Here is a 23,875-nt window from a genome sequence, read left to right on the forward strand (position 1 = left end):
AGAATAGTTATGATAATATTGAACACAATAATAGCGTATAATCATGATTATGGCCAATCGCTACATTTTTAGTGTTAGCTTTGAGAACATATACCTAATACTATTGAGTACCTAATACTATTGAGTGTAAGGCTTGTTTTGTATGCGCTATCTATAAATCTAGGTAATAATGGTCAACACATTTTTTTATCTTACTACCTTATCGATACTGATAGGTAAAATGGAATATTTCTATCATTTACCGAGTTAAGGTTATGCGTGTTACTTGTTGAATACTGAAGTTTCATCTATTTGGTCAGTTTAAAAAATTTCTTTAACTTTGTATATTTTTTAAATGTTGTTAAGAAAACCATTATGATTAGAAAATTTTACAATCTCGAATTTGGCTTGAGAAGTAAATTGCTCATTATTGGTTATTATTATTATCAAATACGTGAATCGTTTTACTGCTGCCCTACATTTGGTCAGAATAAAGTTTTTCTATTCAAACAACATGACAACTCATACTTCGTGCATGTATTACAAATCGTTATACTGGATTTGATATTTTTAGAAATTCAAATAACATAAGAACGCACAGGTAATAATGATTGTATTTTGCACACCATCTTCCTTTTTGATTCGTAAACTTACCTACGCCTGATGCTCAATCTTGGCTGCTTTGTATTAGTTTTCCTATTTTAATGAAAAATAAGTTCTTATCGTAGTAATAAAAAGTATGAACAAAAAATTTGTCGGAACTAATGAATAGCTAATGTAAAACGTGCTTTGCTTTCAAAAATGTGTTAATTCAAAATTGTATCTTAGATATCAAAAACAAATTTATTAGGTAATTATGTGATAAAAAACCCATAAGGTTAAGGTGAAGCCTCCTTTTTAATTATTTAGTTTACTGACGCTGAGAAACATGGTATTAGGTAAGTAAGACTTTTTATCTAGTTATCTTTTACTTTGGAAATCATGATTTGTAAAATGTGAGAAAAAATTTTATAAGTTTTTTGTAATAATAATAAAAATTGTCATACCATAATTGATAAGTTTTAATAAATTTAAATTAACAAAAAACTTGAAAAACAAAACGTTGTAGGACATCAGAATTGATAAACTACGTGATATCACCCACTCGTACGTGCTTGATTCGATTTTTATTGTAACAAAAAAATTAAAAATAAATGAGAAAAGTGCGCAAAGAATGCGTTTTTTTAGCTCAATGCAATTGCATTCATTATTTAAAATTATTCATCAAGACTTTGTATATTCGCTTTGAGCCAATACAGAAGTTATGTCCTCTGCAGCAGAAAGTTTAGACTTCTTGCATGTAAATAAATAGTGGTGATATATACATACGTATATATATATAAAGCTTACATGACCTGACGTCACTTCACTAAAAACCCGGCTATATGGGATACGCGTATTTTGCAAATGTCTGGATTTCGTTTTATACCATAGCACACTGAAAACACTCAATAATGAATGTTGTTATTTCGAACTGGAGGTTTTAGATGAGCATCAATTCATACTTATATTTATTTTTATTAGATGTTATACATGAGCACAATGCATGTGTGATGTTTAGCTATGAAAATATGAAACTGACATTTTTTTAAAACCAATGTATCGCCCATACATAGAAAAATTACGATTATTACCTTAGAATTTACTTTTTAAGGACGTTTGCTGATACTGTAGTAATCCTTATAACAATATACCATATTAATCTGCAATCACTTAATCTGTTAACATCTTTGATTCCTGAACATGGAAAATGAATTTTTTCACCTTTTACAAGTTTTTGAAGTTCAAAGTTCATTGTATAAATAATTGGAGTGAAGTCAGTTCTAATAACAATGTCTCTTATTCATTATACCATCATTTAAATCAAAATTAAGACATTTGCATGATATATATCAGTATGTTCTTACATATTCAAAAACTTTAGACCATTTCGTTCTGCAAAAGGTGCTACTTTTTAATTAGTTTAGAGCAAATAAGAGAAGCTACAGCATACATGTATATCCAAAAAAAGTACAAAGTACATTGCTACTGTCTTTTTTTTATATTTTCTTTAAGCACCCCTCCCAACTCTGACTATTACAAATTGGATTGCGTATTTAGTTCCTTGGGGTGATTGGTATTGACTTTAGTAGACTGTTTTGCGAAGATGGTGTGGTTGAGCTTTAACTGCTCAGGACAGTGGATAATTAGTCTTTGTGCTAGTTGGATATGGTCAGTGAATAATTGCTCTTAGTGCATCTGAGAGTACACGAAGCAGCAGTAACGAAAGGATACGAATTTTAAATTAAATAACAAAGCTGCAACTACTAATTTACAGAATATATATTATAAATGTTAAAGTGCGGCTACGTATGAAAGGCGTTGAACGTCGAGCCTTTCTACATCACGGAAAATCTGGACAGTAACTTTCTTTAGCTATTCGCGCGGTAGGGAGTCTGATACAATACTATTTCGCAGAATAGTGCGCAATCAGATGTATAAATGTGTATTAGGAGAAGTGTATATACATTACAAAGATAATGGGAACGCAGGCAACACACTCCTCCACCACCTTCCACCGTTAGTTTACAAAGCCTTCCCACGATATGAGAAAGGAAAAAGTTTTTTTTTTCATACATTTATAAAAGTCTGTAGCCCCACCAAAGTTTACCACCAACCCCCCAGTACCCTTCTCACCACCTCCCCACTAAATTTCTTGAGCCCGCCACAGCCACCCTATAAATTATGTCTGGCTTATTTTATAATATAAGTGATATAAATATTTTCCATTTTTTTCAATAACGGGGAGACTGTCTGTCCCCATGGATTTTGGGAAGAGGAGGAGCCACAAAGATTTATCTCATGACCAACAGGAACTTTTGAATGTCGTTTTTTTAGATAAGGAATAACTAACTAGTCTCGAGTATTAGCAATAATGTCAGTGAGGACAGTAACGTTACCATCTTCAGTTACCAGACAGCAAGAGAAGCTCGCCTCTATAGACAACGATGTTACAGAGCTAAGAGCGAAACGAAATCAAAAGATTGAGCAAGTTCAATTTACAACAAATGAGCTTGAAAAGATGATCGAGGCGATCAACAAGAAGTATGGAAACACTGCCAACGCCATCAAAAATGGTATCGAGGCTGCATTCAAACACCTGAGATCAGCTAAGGTGATTAGAAAAGATGTCCTGTCTAAAGAAGAAAGCTATATATTTACACTAAATGGTGAAAGGGCGCTTCAAATTCCTGAAAATCACAGAACATAGGAGAGATAATTTTCATTGACATATGCAGAAAAAAAAAACTTTGAACACTGCCCTTTAGAAAATAGCACGGACAAAAAATCAGGAGTCTCTCAGAAAGCAAAATGGCAAAGAGCTGTAACTTAAAAAAAAAAAAAAAAAAAAAAATAGAACTAACCATGGCAAAAAGAGAAAAGGTCTCTTTTCTCAAGATGACAAGAGTGTTGTTCTAACCAAGACAAGAGATTAACTCTTAAAAGCCAAGAGAGTTAAAGATGTCGCAAGATTCACTCAACACGTGAAAGAGTCAGTTGCCAAGAAAGTCGAACATACAGGCTGGGTCAAGATTGGATTCGTCTTCTGCAGTGTTAAGAGAACCCTAGTTGTAACAAGGTGTGTCAAATGTCTAGGGTATGGATATGTATTCCATACTGCAAAGAAGAACTCCGATAAAATCTGTGCTTTAGATGCGAAATTTGCAACCACAGCAAAAAAGACTGTAGTAGTACAGTTTGGTGCTCCTTTGCAAGACAGGGGACACGAAGTCGGCAGTGGGAACTGTCCAAGTGGTGTGAAAGTAAAGAGGCTGAACTTTTTAAAGGAGTGTGAGCTAATGTGGACCCACGCTGCGCTATAGTTACTGATCAGCCAGGGAAAGCATCAAGCATTTAGTGGCGCTTGCAAAGACTGCAGCCTACAAAGGAGCGCTGGACACAGGTGCTAGTCCTTAGGGCCCCCGAGTTCTTTTTAGGAGAAAGGATGGCCACCTCTAGCAGCTGGTGACAAGCTTGCTCGCTAGTGCTGTAAGATACGATAATATTCCTAAAGTAATGCTAACGCGGTTCCGGGGTGGAACTAAAGCCATGTGGCATAAAGGGGGGGGACTTTAGTAGGTATTAGTGATATTATTTAAAAAACCCACTGATTCCTATACTAGTACTCTTTTGTGGTGAGCATCCAGGCATTTCAGCTCCCTTCACAACAAAGTAAAATAAAATAAAAATCAACAAATGCAACTTATATGGGAATTACTTCTAAGCCCTGAATTCGTTGATTCAACATTATAACCATCGGTCATCACTACAGAAAAAATAGTATATATTTTTTTTTTTTAAATTAATTTAAATCATAGAAAATCAAAATTTTAAACAATAATAATTAAGTACATTAAGTTAGATAGAGTACCATAATCGAAGTCAAAGTAACATAACATTATTTCTCCATGAAATAATTTTAATTATTTTTTTTGTCAAACATTTAAATTAGGCGCCAAGCAGTGAATGAGCTAGCAGTGGCAACGTCACTAAAGATGACGTCATTACAATTTACTTTCAACAGCTTTAGATGTTGGGTAGTTAGCTGCTTCCCTCCTTCTTGCGAATCGATCAGATGGATGCAACTACTCGCCAAGCCGCTCAAAAATTGAGGTCTTCAAGTACATTAAGTTGCGCGATTAATTAGTCCCTATCTAGGATCGCTCCACTTGGCATGGTCTAAGGCATTGTCTTTTGGAATTATACTGTTTGGTAAGGTAAAAGTACCAATTATGAAACAAATTTTCTCATTTTTTTTCTGTATTGTCTTAAAAAAAGCGAACATGCTTTCATGTCCCGATTATGGTACTTCGTTCATAAAGTAATTTGTGGGTACTAATTTTGAGATACTTGGAGAACGTTGCTCAAATGACATGATTTTCTTTTAATACAATTGCATTTCATGCCAATTAGTTGTAATGGAATTGAATTTCATTTTAAAAGTTCGTTTCATAATGCGTACAACTAAATAAGTTAGGTTATGTTTGATTATGCCACTATTATGAAACCATTATACAAAGAAACTTATTTTACTTTGAATTGAATGTAATAATCGAGCCTTTTTAGTTTAAAAATATTAAAATTAACTATTAATTGCTTAAAAATAATTTTTTGGTAATATTAGTTGTATAATAGCATATATAGTTTCATGTTTCGTGAATTGGGACATGTTCCGTCAATTGGTACGTTTACCTTATCCTTAAGATTTAACGGTGCCTGTGAATGCCATTGAAGTGCTACGATTTGTATTTCATGCACGCGTACATTTATACTTTTGAAATTTAACAATTTCAACCACATTAGGGTTATAAATTAGTAAATTAATTAAATTGAAAATGTATCAAATGAATGATGATTATAAGTATTTTGTATTTTTTTATTTAGTTTTCACAGCTGGTACGCTGTCATTATGTACAGTTTTTTTTTTATTGAACGGATGATCCGTTATTTTTCTTATAACTTTTCGTTGGATATGATTTATTTGTTTTCCCATAATATCTCCAAATAAAAAAATATCTCAATTACAGTGCGGTGTATTATTAGAAGGTGGATTAAAATCATATGTATTGGTTGTAAACTATACATCAAGAAACATATGAAAGTAAGGCATCATAACATTCATGAAGGTCGGGCCCCTAAATCACGTCTGGATTACCTTTTAGCTTACGTCCAAGTACGTTAAGCAACAAAGGCCCAATCGCATCCGTTGTCCTACTCAAATATATTTCTGTAATTAAGGGATGGTATCATTAAATATAAACTTACTGACGATTAGTGTTTAATTAAAGTTAAATCTAAGTATCAAAGAGAAATGATGTATGGTACGTAAGCTTCGCCCCAGACACTGACTCGTGACCCATTAAATTAAATGAATACAGTAATAAATAAAAATTTGTTATTTTGGACTTATTCGTGCGTTAAAATTGTTTAAATCAATAAGAACGTCACAACATACATACCATTGATCTTTACGACTTTTTTCATTCTTATCCTTTCCTGACTCTTATTTCCTCGTTTTTCGTTAGCAGATCAGAAGGAACACCGGAAAGTCTTCTGTTGCCTAACTTGACCGAAGATCAGGTAAAGATGATATTGTCTGCCCCTGAGTCTGGTACCTGTGACTTCCCTCAAAATTTCTTTATTCCTGACATAACTGATAAACTAAAAAAAAAAATCTTATCTCGTCGCGTTGGATTGTTTGTGTTATGGCATCATTCGATATGGGATGGCCTACTCGAGGAACAGGAAAAGATTATGACAGCCTCAGGGGCTATGGAGCTGACAGCGGCGATTTTGACACGAAGAATCGAAAGTGTAAGCAATGTGATAAGGGGTATCCCTGCAGTGATCATAAATGTAGAAAAAATTATGTTGGAAGTGCATAAAGAATGGAGCCAATTCTTGCTGTAGATTTAGTTGCTCATAGCACAATTCTTAAGGAAACCCAGATTGAAATCTGAGTTCTCGTTAGGGACGATGACAGTTCAACTATCTCTGCGGTACGTCAAAAATCCTATCATCAAATTATTAAATCATCTGATGCCAATCACTCTTCGAAAAATGTTGAAAAGGTATTATGAAATATAACTAAAAAACATCCTGAACTAAAGGAGAATGCTATTATTGATTTGCACAGATGTTTGACATACGTCATTGCTTAGAGTAAAAATGATAAAAATACTATGAAAGAAACGATGAAACAAACAGTCAATCATTTTTTTAACAACTATGAGCACTGTAGAAACTAGTGCAGTTTTGAAAGAGACAAAGAAAAATACCAGCATTTAATGATACCTGGAGGTCTGAAAATTCGGCATTGTATGAAGATTTGTGACAATTCTTCAACATTAGCCGGAAACGTTGACAAATTTGTTATTGCAAGCTCGAGTCAGCTTAACAAAAGCTTAAATGCCATGATTTTCAGCAAAACTCAAAAATTGCGATTCTATTGTTTGATAGGTTCACTTCATCATCGTGTTGCCCTTGCAATTGCAAGTAAAAATCTTGGGAATCGGTGCATAAATAAAGTATTACTTGAATTGAATTTGACACCTGGTACTCATATAGATACATATACTAATGGACGAGAAAGGCTTGTGCGCAATTGTAGACAAAAAGTTGCATTTGTTGCTTTCAAAGCTCGATGAAATCTTTTGAAAAAATATCGAACAAATTTAAGAAAAAAAAAAAGAATGATTGGAAGGTCTAACTATACGATTGTTATTACGATACGATTGAGTTATTGCAGGAGCAAAAGAATAACAATAATGAAATTTGAATTACTCATGGACCTCCAAAAATTATTTTCTTTGATCTCGAAACAACAGGGTTTGGAAGTACTGCTGAAATTATGCAAATCGCTGCAGGCTGTGACAATTCATATTTTGATGAACATGCAATTCCTACAGTGCTGATGAATTCTAAAGCTAGTGAGAATCACGATCTTACGAGCAATTGTGAATCATTTTATCGTGGCAAAAGAGTCGAAACATTACCACTAAATTGTGTGATGCGCGAATTCCAGAATTTTCTTGATTTTGTTGGTAAGCCTTATTTACTTGTCGCTCATAATTGCAGTTTTGATAAGCCTCGTCTCATTAGAGCAATGACTGAGACAAGCATGATACTTACTTTCCAGAAACTTGTAATTGGTTTTAGTGACATGCTTCCGATTTTTCGTAGTTTATTAAATAGGCGTAGCCAAACAAAGCAAGTTCATTCCACTAAGTGATTTCCAAAAGTATTTGTGATCAATCGATAGAGGCTCCTACTACGCATGGTGAGAGTATTTAGGTATTTATTGCGGAAGGCGAATCAGGTATTACTGCACTTTTATCAAAATCAGTCTATGGTAAACCGTGGCCCAAGATTCCAAAACTATAAATAATATAGTTTATTTTTTTTTATAGTATTGTTAATCTAATAAATGTAGTAAGTACGTAAAATATAGAGATTTAATAAAATATATTAAACTTTATTTTATTTTATACTGATGCAATTTACCTGCTTATAACATATTAAATAAAAGAAAAAAAATATTTATCAAGTAATTAACCAAAACAAATGTATGAAAACAAAAAATGTATTTACTAAGCATCAAAATTTAAATTTGGCGCGTGTATGTATCAGTGAGCGCTCTATTCCATGTACTTCGCCCCTTCCTTTAGACTTAAAAGTCTGGCGTTACCGTGTTTATTAAGCACTTATTTACTCGAAGTTAATTATGACTTGATTTTTTATCTTAACGTTCAAATATTTTGCTCAAAAATCCCAAAATGTTAATGATCCTAATATTGATCGATGCGGAATATTTTCAAGAATGTATGGCTTCTGTTAAAAAAAATTACAACATAACGAAAAGAGCTATCACGAGTTCATTGCGAGTACAATTACCTCTCTTTATTTACACTACAGTTAAGCAGCTAAAATCACGCAACGTAACGTTTTTTTTCTCCGTTAATAAGCTCCTAATAGACTTAAAATTTTACGGAGACATGGCTTAAATAGTTGACTATCTATATTATTAATTTTAATTTTTTTCTCATTACTCGTGACCTTCTTTTACACAATCTAAAGGATGTCGCAAGATCCACTTAACATATGGAAGAGTCAGTAGCTGGCTAAAGAATGGTGGTAACTACTGCACAAAAAGTGATGCTTGAGATCCGAGATTTGGGTAGTATCGTCGAAGAGAGGAAAATTAAGGAATCCGTTGAGAAGAACATTGGAAAACAAAATCAAGATCTAAAGGTTCAACTCTTTAAGGCGAACGGTAGAGGACAAAGAATGGCGTTGGTAGCCCTTAATGAAGCGGCTGCTAAACTAGTAGAATATGAAGTACACTTACTTATCAGCTAGGAAAAACATCAAGCACTTAATGGTGCTTGCAAAGAATGCAACCTACAAAAGAGGGCTGGACACAGGCGCCTTCAGGGACCCCGAGTTTTTTTTAGGAGAGAGGATGGGCACCTCTAGGAACTGGTGATGAGCTTGCTTGCTAATGCTATGTGATACGATGACCTCTCTTGGTCCACCCTGAAGTAATTCTAACGTGGTTCCGAGGTGGAACAAAAGCTATGTGTCAGGAAAGGAGGGGAGAGGTTTAGTGGGTGTTAGTGGTCTAATGAAAAAATTTCACTGAGTCTCACACTACCACTGTCCCTGCGGTGTGCATCAAGGTTATTCCTCTCCCACCACAAAAAAAACTATTGCTACTGCTACTACTGCTACCAATACTTCTGCTACTGCTACTGCTTTTACTAAAAAATCTACTAAATAAATACAAATCAATTTTTGACATTGTTACGGGGTGCAGCCGATGTGGAGTAGCGAGGCAGAACTGGCAACCTCGACCAGGCCTGTGTTGCCCGGCTACCCCCAGCGACACCTCTAATAAAACTTTATACGTGGGTCTCGCTCTCTGAGACACTGCAGGTGACAAGTATCACGGCGACCTTGGGCGTCGTCGCCTCTCGCGACGGCTTTAGCACGATACAAGGGAATTGGGTACGCACAGAATAATCACTCGCGAGGAATGTGGGGTAATAAAATATATTTAAGAATAAAAATATTTAAATACAAACAGTACTCGCGGGTGTAGGTGTGTCTCCTCACACGTCGAGCGCGGTTGCTCGACGTGCTCACGGCGCGAAAACGCAAACCGGGCAGACCTACGCGGGCTAATCTAGGGCCGCTGCCCTTTACAATAGACTGCCTGTTGGCAGGTACTTACAGCGATGCGGGGAGGTCGCTCCTCGTAGGCGCCTTGAATAGGCGGAAACTAGCCGTTGTTAGAGCGATTACGCAGAGGCCAGGAGGCGTCTCTACTGGCTGCGTGCGGAGGTCAAGGTCGTCAGGCCTGGCCTTGGTTCGACCTTGTCAACGGATTCAGGAGCCGGGTCACGGCACCAACACTGTACCACAACGTCGAATGGTCTCCAACGTTATCGCCAGATCATCCAATCACTCCAACACCAACTTGACGTACCAAAACAAACGGAAACAAGGGAAGACGGCAGAAAAAACACCTCACGCGCGTTCGCTCGCTCAAGCTAATCTGCCGCTCTCTCGGCCCTTTCTCCCGTTTCCCTACTTTCCCTTCCTGCTTTCCCACTCCGCTTTCCCACTTTGGCCCTTTAACACTCTTTTCCACTTTCCCTGCTTCCCTACCTGCCCTAGCCTACTAATGTGGCCTAACGGTGGAGCACCGTTACAACATGATGTAATGGTAATCAGTATTCATCAAATTTTTTTTTAGAATACAAAAAATAAAGACCGTGATAGTTATTGCCAGGAGCCATACATGTTTACGCTCATACATGTATATACGAAACTTATGCATACTTAAAATTTAGATAATTTATGTATTTCAAACAATCAAAAAATGATCAAGCCTTAATTGGAATGCTATATGACAAATACATTAAACTTATATTATTAATTATTATTAAATAATTTCCAAATCTTACGTTCATTATATCTTTTTCATCATCAGTTACTAAACAGCATTATTAAGAAGCAAATGTTAATGCATCGATATTTCTTAAAGAACTCTGGAGTTTTTTTTTGAATCATAGAGTACAAGGGAATGAAAGGACGTATATCCTAACGATTGAAATATTTGAATTATTCAATATCAAATTCATGACAATTACATGTATATGTCTATACAAACGAAAATTGACTGTTCTTGGGGATCGGCGAATCCGTAATATCACTTTTTTTTATTGAAACAGCGTCAGTCAATATTATTTGCCTTAACACCATTACAATTTTTTAATTGAAAATATGGTCTAATTAATTTGAAAGTTACTCAAATTTTATAATGTGTTATGTGTTATAATTATTTGAAATTGTGAAAGTTACAACAATCTTTAGTTTGAATCGATATTATCGGTGTATATATCGTTGGTGTGTGAAACGCGCAAGGAGTGGAAACCTACTCATATATATATATATATATATATACTCATATGAGCGCGCGGTGGCTCAGTCGGCTAGGTCGTGGATTGGCACGCGGGAGACCGTGGTTTGATTCCCGGCCAGTGCGACATTTTCGGGCAAGTACCTCTGTGATTTTTCACATGTGCTTTTTCACCACGCAATGCTCCTCGAGGAGGGTTTAGGCGACCTTCTCGCAGCAAAATTGCTTCATTCCCTCTACCTCCCTCCCAGTAATCAGAGGCCTCCCATCCCTCTTCCCTTCCTTCTCCAAGTGCTAAGTGCCCTGTGTAGTGCCCTTTATAGGAGCCGGACGTAAAGCACTAAAATATAAAAAAAAATATATAAATATATACTTATATGTACACATTTGTAAGGACATTTCAACACAGTGGGTCTAAATTTTCGGAATTTATGGCTTTAAAGTTATAATGATAAACGCTAATGTTTCCGGTTCCATTTAAGCTAAGAAATAAATTTTTTTTTTTCTTTTCTCAAACATTACAAAATAAATTGAGAAAAAAATTATGTATAAAATTATAAAACAATTTCTATGAGGCTCTTTTACCGTCAAGCTTGAATCAGATGGCGCCAGGGCACGTCGCGGCTGTCATGGCCGTCTCACTCACACAACATTACTTTTCAGTATTGTATGTACATAGGAAATTAAAGTGTAGTGGTAAAGCGCAATATTTGAAATTTTGAAATGAATAAGGAAGACAAGAAAGAATATTATGGGAGCTTAAAAGTTTCAGAATTGAAAAAGCTTTTAAAAGGGAAAGGAGCAAGATTCAGTGAAAGAAAAGCAGAACTCGTGGACAGGTAAGCCATGACTTGGGAGCGACAAAAATGTTGGTCTCCCAATTGCTTCGAGCCACTTTTTTTTTATCACACTATCAGAAGGAAATTTAAATTTCACTTTCTTATCGCAGGATATTACACTGCACTTCATTTTTCCTACTATCTTTAAACGTAAATGCAAACAAAAATTGTCTGCAAACAACAGCAATCATTTACAAAGGTTATGTCTTCTGCTTTGCTCATTACACAGATAGGCTCACGAACGCAATACACAACTGTAAATTTGACGGTGTGTAAGTATGACAGCCGCGACGTGCCCTGGCGCCATCTGATTCAAGCTTGACGGTAAAAGAGCCTCATTGGTACGAACAAACTAACTGTACGAAAAGATTGCTCTATCTTTGTATTTAATTTTTAGTGCGACCATTATATTACACGTCGAATTTTTTGGTTAAAAGCTAATTTTTATTGCTAAACAAAAGTTTTTATTGTTTAGCGCTTACATCAACAACAAGACACCACTTGATTTTTCTTAAGCAAAAATTTTTGAAGTTATACTTCTATAGGCGCATTATGCGTGGGGGTAAATCAGCGATTTCAGATTTTGACCTTGAGAAAAAGTGTGATGGAAGTGGATTTTCCTTGATTCTCCCCCTTCGCCCTGCCCCTTGTGACGTACTTCTGGTTTTCTCTAAACTACATGATACCACACCACATCACCATGCCACACATTTTAAATTTTATGAATTTTATTTCTTTTTACCAATTCTAAAAAAAAAAAAGTTTTCAAAGAGATTAGAACCTCTACCCCTTACTTTCTGGCCATGGCCCTTACCTACTCTGCTATTAACAGGCCCAACATAAGAGAATCACGTTACTTCATATTATCTTACAGTTTGTAACTTATCTTTCAGAGAAATTTTTATTTAATGTACATTAATTTATTTGGATCAGTTGTAAATTAAATAAATAAACAATTTACGTAATAAAATAACTTTTTTTTTCAATGTTTTTAAAAAAAACTAGGCAATTCGTACATTAAAGCAGAGCACCCTTCTAATTTACTAATAAATATTCATTCCTACGTATTCAATTTGTTACTTTTACAATAAATAAATAATTTTTTCACAATTCTTTCACACTTTTTCAAAATTTTCCAAAATTACAAAAAATTGTTCTGTACTTTGAATAATTAATTTTTATTGTACTTTATTCTTTGAAAATTTTTTTATTAGTTATTGAAATGATTTTTCACTTAAGGACGTTCTTCACATACTTTGTGGGGGAAAGTTCAGAGAAATAACAGGAACGCTAATGTGTACAGTAAAGCTAGCAATTCTTTTTCTTATGTGGATGGATGTATGTATGTATGTATGTACATTTTTCTTATGTATGTACCCATATACATGCTTTTACGCACACCTCATCCCCTCTTTTTAAATGTATTCAAAATTTAATTTGTTGGTCTATTCGAAAATTTAATAGGTTTTTCTCAAAGGAATGTTTTGAACCCAAAATATTAGGAGATTCCTACAAGTCGTATGAATGCAATTTAATGTAATTTTTTCGTATGGTTACATGTTAAATATCTATTTTTTCAATGTATCATGTATAAAATAATGGTACAGTCAAACGAGCTGCAATTTTCGGGGGTATTTTTTATGCTATTACAATACACGTTTGACGTTTAAATAGTATCTGTCAAAAAAACCTATAAGTAATGAACGTCCTGAAGGGACATTCACTGGCATGTAGTACTACCCTATTGTAGAAAACTATGTTATAGGATGATTTTTCTTAATTTTTTGTATACAATTATATTTTGGGTACTAAATATGGATGAGAAATAGGTGTGTAATCGTACGTGATAGATGTGAGCGTGACGTTACAGATATAATCAGCGTAGGCAGTAAAATGTTGTTCTAAAATCACTGGAAGATTTGATGAAAGTGTACAGTTTCGGACTGGCCAGCCTACATATCATATTTATTGTATTGGGCTATTATATATTGTTTATAATCGTTAACTCATTAAATATTGATTAATATCACACCCAATCAACGCAGCTATACTCATTTCCACGTTAATTGCACCACCTTCGTACACAATATTATTTCATAGAAGGTGTTTTTACACCTAAAATTACATTATTTGCCATATAATTTTGTAGAAGTATAACTTCATACTTGGGTACCCAAGCACCCACTATCCACTGGTTTTATTTATATACTTGTCAATATTTCGTCTCATCATAGAGACCTTTCCAAGATTCTTACTTTTTTACGCAAAAATCTCACGCACTATAGATCAACAGTTTTTTTTTATACACAAAGCATCTTATAAATAAAGGGGAGAACTTTTTAAATTATGAACTGTAAGTATACTGTTCACTTCGACGAACAAACAGGCAATAGTGTTACTCTTTCCAAAGAGTTTTATTGTTAAATACGGAAATAAATAAATTCACTCCGCAAGGCACTTCGTATTGGTACTCTTGGTTTTTTGGACATTAAATTCTTCAATTTTATATCCTTATCTAAGTGATAATAATAATTACGTACTTCTTAATCATTTAATAAAACAATACAGTTAACTAACAAACAAGTTTGTTTAAATAATAAAATTAATAATATCTTAGCATATAAAAATGAATTTTTGAAGTGAAACTTCTATAGCCGCGTATTGGAATTCTAGAGGCGAGTAAAACCGGCTGATGCAACGCAAAAGTGTCCATCCGATTCTTGGTGGCGAGGGGGGAGTGGAGAGCGGGGAGTGGGGCATGGGAGAGAGTAGCGCTCACGCGCATCAGAAGAAGCAGTCGGGAACTATACCTATATATACCGTATACCGTTGAGTAGATGTGCAGGGGGAGAGGATACGCTACGATGACGTACGACAACAGTCGACAGTTGACACAGAGAGAGAGAGAGAGAGAGAGAGAGAGAGAGAAAGAGCAAGCGCGCGCGTGTATAGAAATATATATAGAAACAAATATATATATATATATATCCAAAGCCGGAACGTATGTGTGTGTGCGTGCACGTATGAGAAGGTAATAAGGTATAGAAGCGTAGAGGTCTGGCACTAGAAAGTACTGATGTAACGTATAGAAACCGTTTACCGTAGCCGTAGTCAGTATAGAGGTAAGCAGACTACGAGAGTGTGCGTTTACTGTGTAGAGTATATACGTGCTGATTGTATATATATATATAAATATGTGTATATATATTGTAAGTAACATATTTGCGTTTTTTTCTCTATTCTTTTTTACAGTCACTGATTTACAGTCAATCTAAAATTGGAGATTTGTGTGCTATTGAATATACTTTACCGACCGGATTGACAATTATAATGGTTTCCATACATATTTCTATAAATCAGACTGTTCAAAAAATCATTGAGTTCATCCATGAATCATTACTAAAGTATACTGTTACAGGTGCTGCATTACTTAGTAAAAATTATCATACAATTCCTATTATTCTTGCTGGAGATTTCAACATAAATTTTGCATCAAACGATTCATTGCCATTAATTGATTTTCTACGAGACGAATTCGAATTAAACATGGTTAATAATCGTAATCAAGCTACAACTAGACATGGGATCACTATAGATGCCGTTTTTTCCCGATATATTAAAAAAATAGAGTCAAAATTATTTATTTCATATTTTAGTTACCATAGACCGATTGTTTCTGTTATGGAATTCTCACAGGAAGACTCAACACAAAATGAAATAATTAAATGTGAATTTTTATATTATTTTATATGTATAAATCTTTTAAAATTTCGACATTTGTAATGTTTTCCTATTTGTGTATGATGAAATAGAAAATCATGAATACAAAACTATACAATACTACTTTGTACTTGAAAATATTTTCTGAACTGTAATTATGACACCGTGACTACATATAACATGAATTAAATAAATACAAGTGATCTACTTATCAAATTTTTTTTTCGTACGTACAATAATTCAATTTTAAAATTTGTAAAAAGTGTACATAACACTATACGATTTTCTATTACACCGAGTTCAATAACTTACTAGTTGGAAGTTTTACTTCTGCCGGGGGTCCCGAGACCCACACCTTTTTTATTCTTAACAATTCAAGAAAATAAGTTAAAACAACACATTTTTTTATTTTTAGATTTCTTACTACTATTTCATCATCATTTTACAAGAATTTTTTTAAATCTTATGTCTGACAAAAGCTGGAAATCATACTCTGAAACTATAAAGTTCTTTTCATCGTTATAGCTTTTTTTTCTTCATACTGATCATGTATTAAATAGTGACTTTATATTTGTCAACATTTCTGCTTCTCAAGTGAATTATATATGGATGTATGAATAGGATGATTTATCTTTCGAAGACTTTCTTTAGCAGCAGTTCGTTTTTAAGTTCCACACATAGTTTCTTGTTGTGATACGTTAAAAACAACACTTCTTTAAAAATGTTCTAAATAATAAGTGATATTTAAAACACATTTTTTCTATCTTCCTGCGTGGGCTTGAGACGTCTGAAAGATAAACTATCATTTTATTGAAACTTATCAAATTTATTTTCATTAGTTTTATTAGTTGTTTTTGAAAAAGATAAGCAGCAGTAGTATTTATTATAAGTATCCAGAAACGAAAACAAAAATTTTAACTTTAAATTCATTTTGATTATTTTTGTAGTTAACAGAAAGGACATATTGTGATTTGATTATTATTACAGCGTTTGCCTTATACAGAGTTTTGTACGAAAACTGCATAGTTTCTAACAAAATTAAAAACGATAATGCATTCATTTGGAATTTTTGTTTTAATTTGAAAAGAATAGAATATTAGTTATCCAAGCCACAAAAATATGAGGATAGAGTTGCAGAAAGAGGCTTTGAAGTGTGAAGATAAAACGCTGCAAGAAGACCTACTTTCCCTTTTTTAATGAGAAGCGGGAAGGAGAGCCTGGTGCGAGAAAGACAGAGACAAACACAGGGGCCTTCTTGCAATGTTCTCTCATGCATCGCGACAAGCAGGAGAGCATTGGGTTCATCAATGAACACTAGGGTCCAGATTAATGAAGTAAATACAAGATTAACAGAAATTCGCGATGTTCAGCTAGTATAAGTAACCTCATCAGGTTAACTTCATTTACTGAATAACACACAAGATCTATTGTGATAATATTTGAAAGATTTAAAAAAAATATTACCAAAATCATAAGTAAGACTTTTTACACTAACAGTACAATATTAATTACCAAAAAAGTAAGACATATCTTCAGCTGATATTAGAGTTTATAATAAAGATTTTTCTGTTGAGTACTACTCATTGGTTGTACCTTACATTTTCGATTATTTTTGAAGCAAAGCTTTTTATAGGACATTAGAGATCTTAGCTTGGGGAGTGCGTTTCTAAAAACTGACATAATTTAGCGACATAGTCACGTGATCTCTCTCTCTCTCTCCTACCTTCAGTGGCTGTAAATTGTACCTACACATGTACAGCACAGTGCTGCTGGCTGACAAGCTGCTCACCGAGCTGGTCTCTATTTCATAAATATGACACACTTGTATTCATAATTCAGCCGATGCGTGCATACATGTATACATGAGGATGCAGCAACAGCTACTGAAGCTTATTCTTACTCGTTACAACTTACTGAAGTAAAATATCCTGATGCGTCGTCAAATGCGTGCATCATCTACGGACAATCACATTTAAACGTATCTGTAGTACCTGTGTACCTGTAGTACCTGCCGTACAGCGCCTGCTCGATAGCGCGAGAGCAGACAGAGCTCGGCTCAGCTATACTACTATCTATACCTACAGTGGTTGCTCCTCATTGCACATGAGTACTGAATGTCTGCTATACAGATTTTTGTCCGTGTATCTCTTATCAGATGTAAATTTTTTTAATTTCATTATTATAATTTACCTTTATTTTAGCGAACAATGTATACTTACATATTTGACAATAAATTGTTGGATGTTTCTCCCAGAAATATGTGTGTGTGATGTGTGGATGGGTCGGTGTGTGGTCGTGTACGTATGCGTTGGCATGTACATGTATGTGTGTATCTACAGACATAATTAGTACAATTAATATCAGATAACGTTTTGCTGCCACATATATGAGGCAGCTTTGCTTCTGTCAGGGGTCCCGAGACCTCTTACGCTTGTTTCTTCTTCAAACTTTGTTCCCATTATTTCATAACATTTTTTGTACCAATGTCCAATTGGAATTATTAATTCGTAATTGGTCCTGGTACATTGACTTTAATTTTTCTTAATCTTTAACAGAATAACATTTTCGAGTATCGGATAGACAGAAACTAATTGGGTGACACTGTCTTACCAATGTACAGTGTGTTAGTTATAAATTTAACAATTTAAAAAATAACACTTAATTTTTGGATGATTATTTTTAAATAATTTATGTTTTTTTTTCAAATCATTCAAAATTCGGCATTTTTGCATACATGTCTTAAGTCTATTCACTTTCACAGAAACGTAATCTTTTTTACCCTGGCATTAATCGCGTGTATTCGTCGTTTGGCTTACCTAAATCCAGAGTACATGCGTCAACTAAAGGATCATACTACCAGTAGCTTTAAAATTACAGGCACGTTAACTATAGGACCGTATGAAAGTTGCGTCAAGGGTAAGTTAACCAAAATTACTTTTAAGGCAACTAGCATAAGAGCTCCTCAAAAATTAGAACTCATACACTTAGATGTGTGCTAAATGGACTGGCCATTCGTATGCAAGGCTAAATATTTTCTAACCCTTATAGATGATTGCAGTCGAAATGTTTTTGTATATTTTTTATCGAGTAAAGGTCAAGTATCACAACGTTTTTGACGTTTCTTGAATTATGTAGAAGATTAGTTCGACACAAGAGTCAAGATTCTACAAAGCAACAATCATCGCAAATATATGAACTTGTAAATAAACGGTATCCTTCATGCTGTTGGGATACACCAGACAACAGTCCCTTACAATTCTCAAATGAATGGTCGGGCAGAATGCCAAAATCGCGTGTTGCTTGAAAAAACACGTTCAATGCTTGTTGATTCAAATATGGAGAAAAAATTTAGGGCCAAAGCCATATTAACAGTTGCCTAGCTAGCAAATCTATCACCTAAAAGGGTCTTAAGTGATTGAAAGACTCTGGATTTGTCACAAACCAAACTTGTCACACCTAAAAGTCTTGTGGCTCAAGAGCCCTAGCCTATAGTCCAGATCACCATTAGCTAAAAATTGATGCAAAGTTAAAGACTGCCTTATGCTAGGATACGCTCAGACCCAAAAGGTATGCAGATTATGGGATATCCAAGCTAGTAAGATAATTATCAGCAAAGATGTACGTTTCTTTGAGCAAAAAGATACTTCCTAAGCCAAAAACTTTATTGTGATTGGTGAAGTAGAAGAGGCAACTTACCAAGAAAATTACACCCAAGAAACAAAACCAAACAATTAAATAGTCCCTGAAAACGTCACAGAATCCTGGAAGCCCCCAAAGGTAAATCTCACTGGAGAGCGAGTACTTTCAAAGTACCTTGAAGATTATGTTCTCTACACTTCTATACAAGAACTAAATAAAAATTTTTTTTCAAAGGCTATAAATGGACCAGAAGCTTCGCAGTAGCAACAAACTATAAAACAAGAAATATGTTCTATTTATCAGATCTAAACTCAGACACAATGTGATTAACCTACTAATGAAGCTGTGATTGGATCCAAGTGGGTCTTAGGTCAAAAAAAAAAAAAAAAAAGAAAAAAAAAACAGGAACCAGATACCAAACAGGTGTTGGGTATGAAGCTAGCTTAGTAGTCAACTGTTACAACTAACAAAAAGGTGTCAATTATGATGATACCTATGCGTCTGTCGTACGTTTTAGATCTATATACCTATTATTCGTCAGCGTCATTTGGCTGCAGCCAAAATACCAGTAACAATTCAGCACTACGACGTAAAAACTGCTTTTTTCCATGGTGAATTGGAGGAAAACATCTTTTTACAACAAACACAAGGTTCCATTCAAGCTGAAAATGGACATAAAGTATGTAAATTTTAAAAAGCCCTATACAATTTTAAATAAGGAAGTTGAGCGTAGAATAGGTGCCGAGATTTATTCCTAAAAAGCATAAACTTTACTCAGACGTCCGATGACCCTTGCATATATTTTCTTACAAAAGATTAACGAACTATAATCCTGGCAATCTTCGTAGATAATATAATCATGTTTTCCAGTAGCAATGAGTATAGAAGCTACCTAGACAAACAGCTATCCAGAAATTTTTTATTAAATAATCTGGGGCCTGCTTGAAAGTGTCTTGGTCAAATGTAATTCAACATTTAAAAAAAGTAGTAGATCAAATTCACGAAACAGACTACACTAATGGTCTTGTAAAGAGATTTAATATGAAAAACTGCTAAAGTGTGTTAACTCCTTCTAAAACCACAGCTGATTTAAATAAGTGTTCCTCGCTACAAGGAAATCTAGATAAAATACCTTACCAAAACGCGATTGGAGCACTATTTTACTTTGCCCAATTGACAAAACAATTGGCCAGACATAACAAACGCTATAAGCAACCTCAGCAGGTTCATCGCCTGTTGTTCCGAAGACCATTGAAAAGTGGCTAAAAGAATCATGCGATACCTAAATGGAACTAAAGATCTCAAGCTGACATATTGCCGTGATGGCAATACTGGAATGTAGAGACATTACGATGCTAGCTATGCTCCAGAAGTCAAAGAGCCGCGTTGTCAGTGTATACATTTTTATGCTCTAAAGAGGACCAGTCAGCTGGCTGAGCAGAAGACAATATAAGGTATTTGGTTCAAGCTCTGAGGCTAAAAACGATTTTTTACACACAGCTGTGCTTTGGGCATGTTGATTAAGAAGACTGACACAAACTATAAAACTCCAAGGGACTGATCCAATATCTATGTACTGTGCTAACAAAGGCGCATTTAGCCTTGGAATTAACGCAAACTATAGCCAGGCCACCAAGCACATAAGTGCCAAAGATTTTACAATCAAAGAGAAAGTCGAATTCCGAGACATTCTAGTGGAATACATATCCTCTGGTAAGATGCTGGCTGATGCTCTCACTATGGCAGTGTTAAGTGTCAAGATAAATGACTTAGTTAGGCTTATTTTTTAAGAAAGTAATTGAAGAAATAAATGGTACCTTATTGCACATTTTTCTTTTCATTTTATTTTATCGGAGAAAGAATTTTGGTGTGGCAAATTGCAGTACAATATATAAGTCTAGTAACTATATAGTAACTTCTAGTCTCATGTATTCAAACGGTTTAGTAGCCATACTTAGTAGTCTGACACCACTCGCTCGAGTCACATATACTTATAAGTAGTATATTTAAACAGTTGAATAATATTGTGTACTTTTATTTAATATCCTTTCCTGCATGTCTGTTACTTTACAATAAACGCTGTATACTCTAACACTTTTTTGATGTGAAACATCTATAGGCGCGCGTGAGCGTGATGAGTAAATGTAAGTAATGTGTGGTGACCGTAACGAAAAAGCGTTACGAAATATATATATTGCATACATAGTATGCTGTACAGGGGAGTGTGCGAATGAGAGAATAAAAGGAATCGAAGAACACGGCCGATCTCCAGTTAAACTCGGCTCGGCTTGGCTCTCTGTCTCTTTCTTCACGTGCTTACTGTCGCCTCTCTCTCATTTGTAAAGTGTACTACCCGTATTATTATAGCTATTTAGAAAAGTATATAACAATTAAATATCATATGTGTATTGCATTATACAGCTTATACATATACGTACGCATATATATGTGTGTATGTATATTATTCATTATATATGTGTAAATAAAATTTTCAAATTTTACTGACTCCAAGAATCCAACTACATCTTTAGGATTGGTAGTCGGGGACCTTATAGATTGTGCTATGCAGCACGCAAATTCAATCTTTGTTGTTATTATTTATTGACACCAACCGAGAAACTTCTGTATTAGAAATTGATCTATCATTGGGCGTTTTTTATATTATATTTAATAGAGCCCGCCAATTTTAAAAGAAATAGTTATAAAAAGTAAGTAAGATAGAGAGAGCCATCGATCGCATACTCTCGCGCTTGCTCTCTCTCTCTCTCTCTCTCTCTTTCTTTCTCTTTCGAAGTCGAAGCCGAAGTGTGGGACCTCCGAGATGGGACTGCGGTTTTGTGACTGATTGCTGTTCTCGCTTGACGTTTTGTGCCCTGTGTGGGTTGTCTCCGCTGGTGTGTCCCCAGTGTATGCGCAGCATTTTTCCTGGAATTATAACTTGGGATCTGTAACTCTTATTATCTAGTGAACTAATCGACGACCTAATCGACGACCTAATCGGCGCCGCGATTGCCGTGGGTTGCGCGAGATGTCACGCGAATCAAAGCGGCTACGCGAGGAAGAGGATGGAGAGGATGACGAAGATAACAGTCCCTTTCCCTCATTACCGGAGCCGTTATTGACATTCAATGGCGTTACTGACGTAGCGATCAGGATTAATGGATACCGCAACTCACTGCTTGAGATATTTCGCACCGAAAAGGATTCCCCACGCTACCTGAAGCTGCAAGAAGCTATTTTAGGTATTAATGATACCTTCCGTGTGCTATCAAATGCCTAGGTCCAGCAGCTGTCGATTAATAGTACTAATAAGTATCATGAGACCATTATGAATCGTGCTTGCGATACATTGTGGGAAGCGAGCTCTGCGGTCGGAGGCACGGCGGGCGCTGAGGGAAATCGTGCATCGTATGCGGCTATTGCTGCTGTGGGCATCCCGCATTTGAGCCGATCAACACAGAGAATATCCCTGAGTGGTGGTGAAGCCTTCTTTATAGCTCGAGAGGAGTGTTTAGTTGTTGGCCCGGTTGGTGCTGCTGCTGAGAGGCTTGTTTCGTCGGCAATGGTTAAGAAGACCCTCATGAGTGCTGTGAATCCGTCAAGGCTGAGCCTCGGCATTAAGCGTGTAGACTACGGTCCTCGAGGCACAGAGATATTGGAGGGACGTGGTATCAGCGCACACGTGCTTTCTTGTCGTCCTGAGTTCTCGGATGCGGGGCTCAAGGTCAAGCCAAATGAGGGTATGCGGCCGCGCTTCATTGTGCATGATATTCCCGTAGATTTGAGGACATTACTGCTTGCATTGCAAATCAAAATCTGGCATCTGCCACAGCTGAGGATGTTAAGCCAATTTACATACATCCTGCGGCTACCAAGAAGTTGTGCTCTTGCGTTGTTGAGGTGAGTCCGAAACACGGTCAGGAGTTGATGCAGCATCAGTGGGTCAGTATTAACTGGTCCAGATGCCGCATAGAGGATCATGTCAGCGTTATGCAGTGCTTTAAGTGTGCGGGCTTTGGACATGTCGCCAGTAACTGTTCGAGTGACCCCTGTTGTGGTCACTCTGCTGTCGATCACATGAGTAACAAATGCCCCAATAGGGGCACTGCTGTCAGTATTAAATGCCGGAACTGTATGGAAGCAGGAAGTGACTTACACTCGCATTCTGCACTCGATAAAGCTGTAATTCCCATCCTTCGTAAAAAAAGTAGAAAGAAAAATAAGACTCACTGATTATGGATCTCAATAGCGATACACTGTTTAATATTGGCCATATTAACGCGCAGTCACTTAGACCGCATTTTGCAGACGTACTGAGTATTGTGCGGCAGTATTGATTGCACTTGCTTGCTGTCAGCGAGTCGTGGCTGACACATGGTTCCTCTTCTAATCGAGTTATGATAGATAATTACTTATTACTGAGGGCTGATCGTATGGGAAAGACTGGTGGTGGTGTTGCATTATACGTGCACGAATCGATTCCCTGAAGGATTGTGTGCCGTTCTGTGAGCCCTGCTTTATACTCCAAGAGACCTGAGTTCCTGTTTGTGTTGCTCCGTCTTCAGCGGATGAGGGTGCTTGTTGGAGTGGTGTATTTGCCACCAAAAATAGGCTTCTGGTCCGATGTTGAGGAGGCCATATTAAACTGCAAAGTTCTCAGTGATGCGGTCATCCTCATGGGTGACTTCAACATCGA

General features: G+C 35.7%; 1 protein-coding gene across 2 annotated transcripts in view; it reads left to right on the plus strand.

The window, feature by feature from the left end:
- Nucleotides 1–23,875, plus strand: part of LOC106640139 (uncharacterized) — a 520,358-nt gene that overhangs the window by 121,973 nt on the left and 374,510 nt on the right. The gene's annotated exons all lie outside the window — the stretch shown is intronic.

The sequence above is a fragment of the Copidosoma floridanum genome, unplaced genomic scaffold (genome assembly GCF_036245765.1).
Source record: "Copidosoma floridanum isolate Cflo_tuat_1 unplaced genomic scaffold, Cflo_Japanese_pri ptg000004l, whole genome shotgun sequence".
Taxonomy (NCBI): domain Eukaryota; kingdom Metazoa; phylum Arthropoda; class Insecta; order Hymenoptera; family Encyrtidae; genus Copidosoma; species Copidosoma floridanum.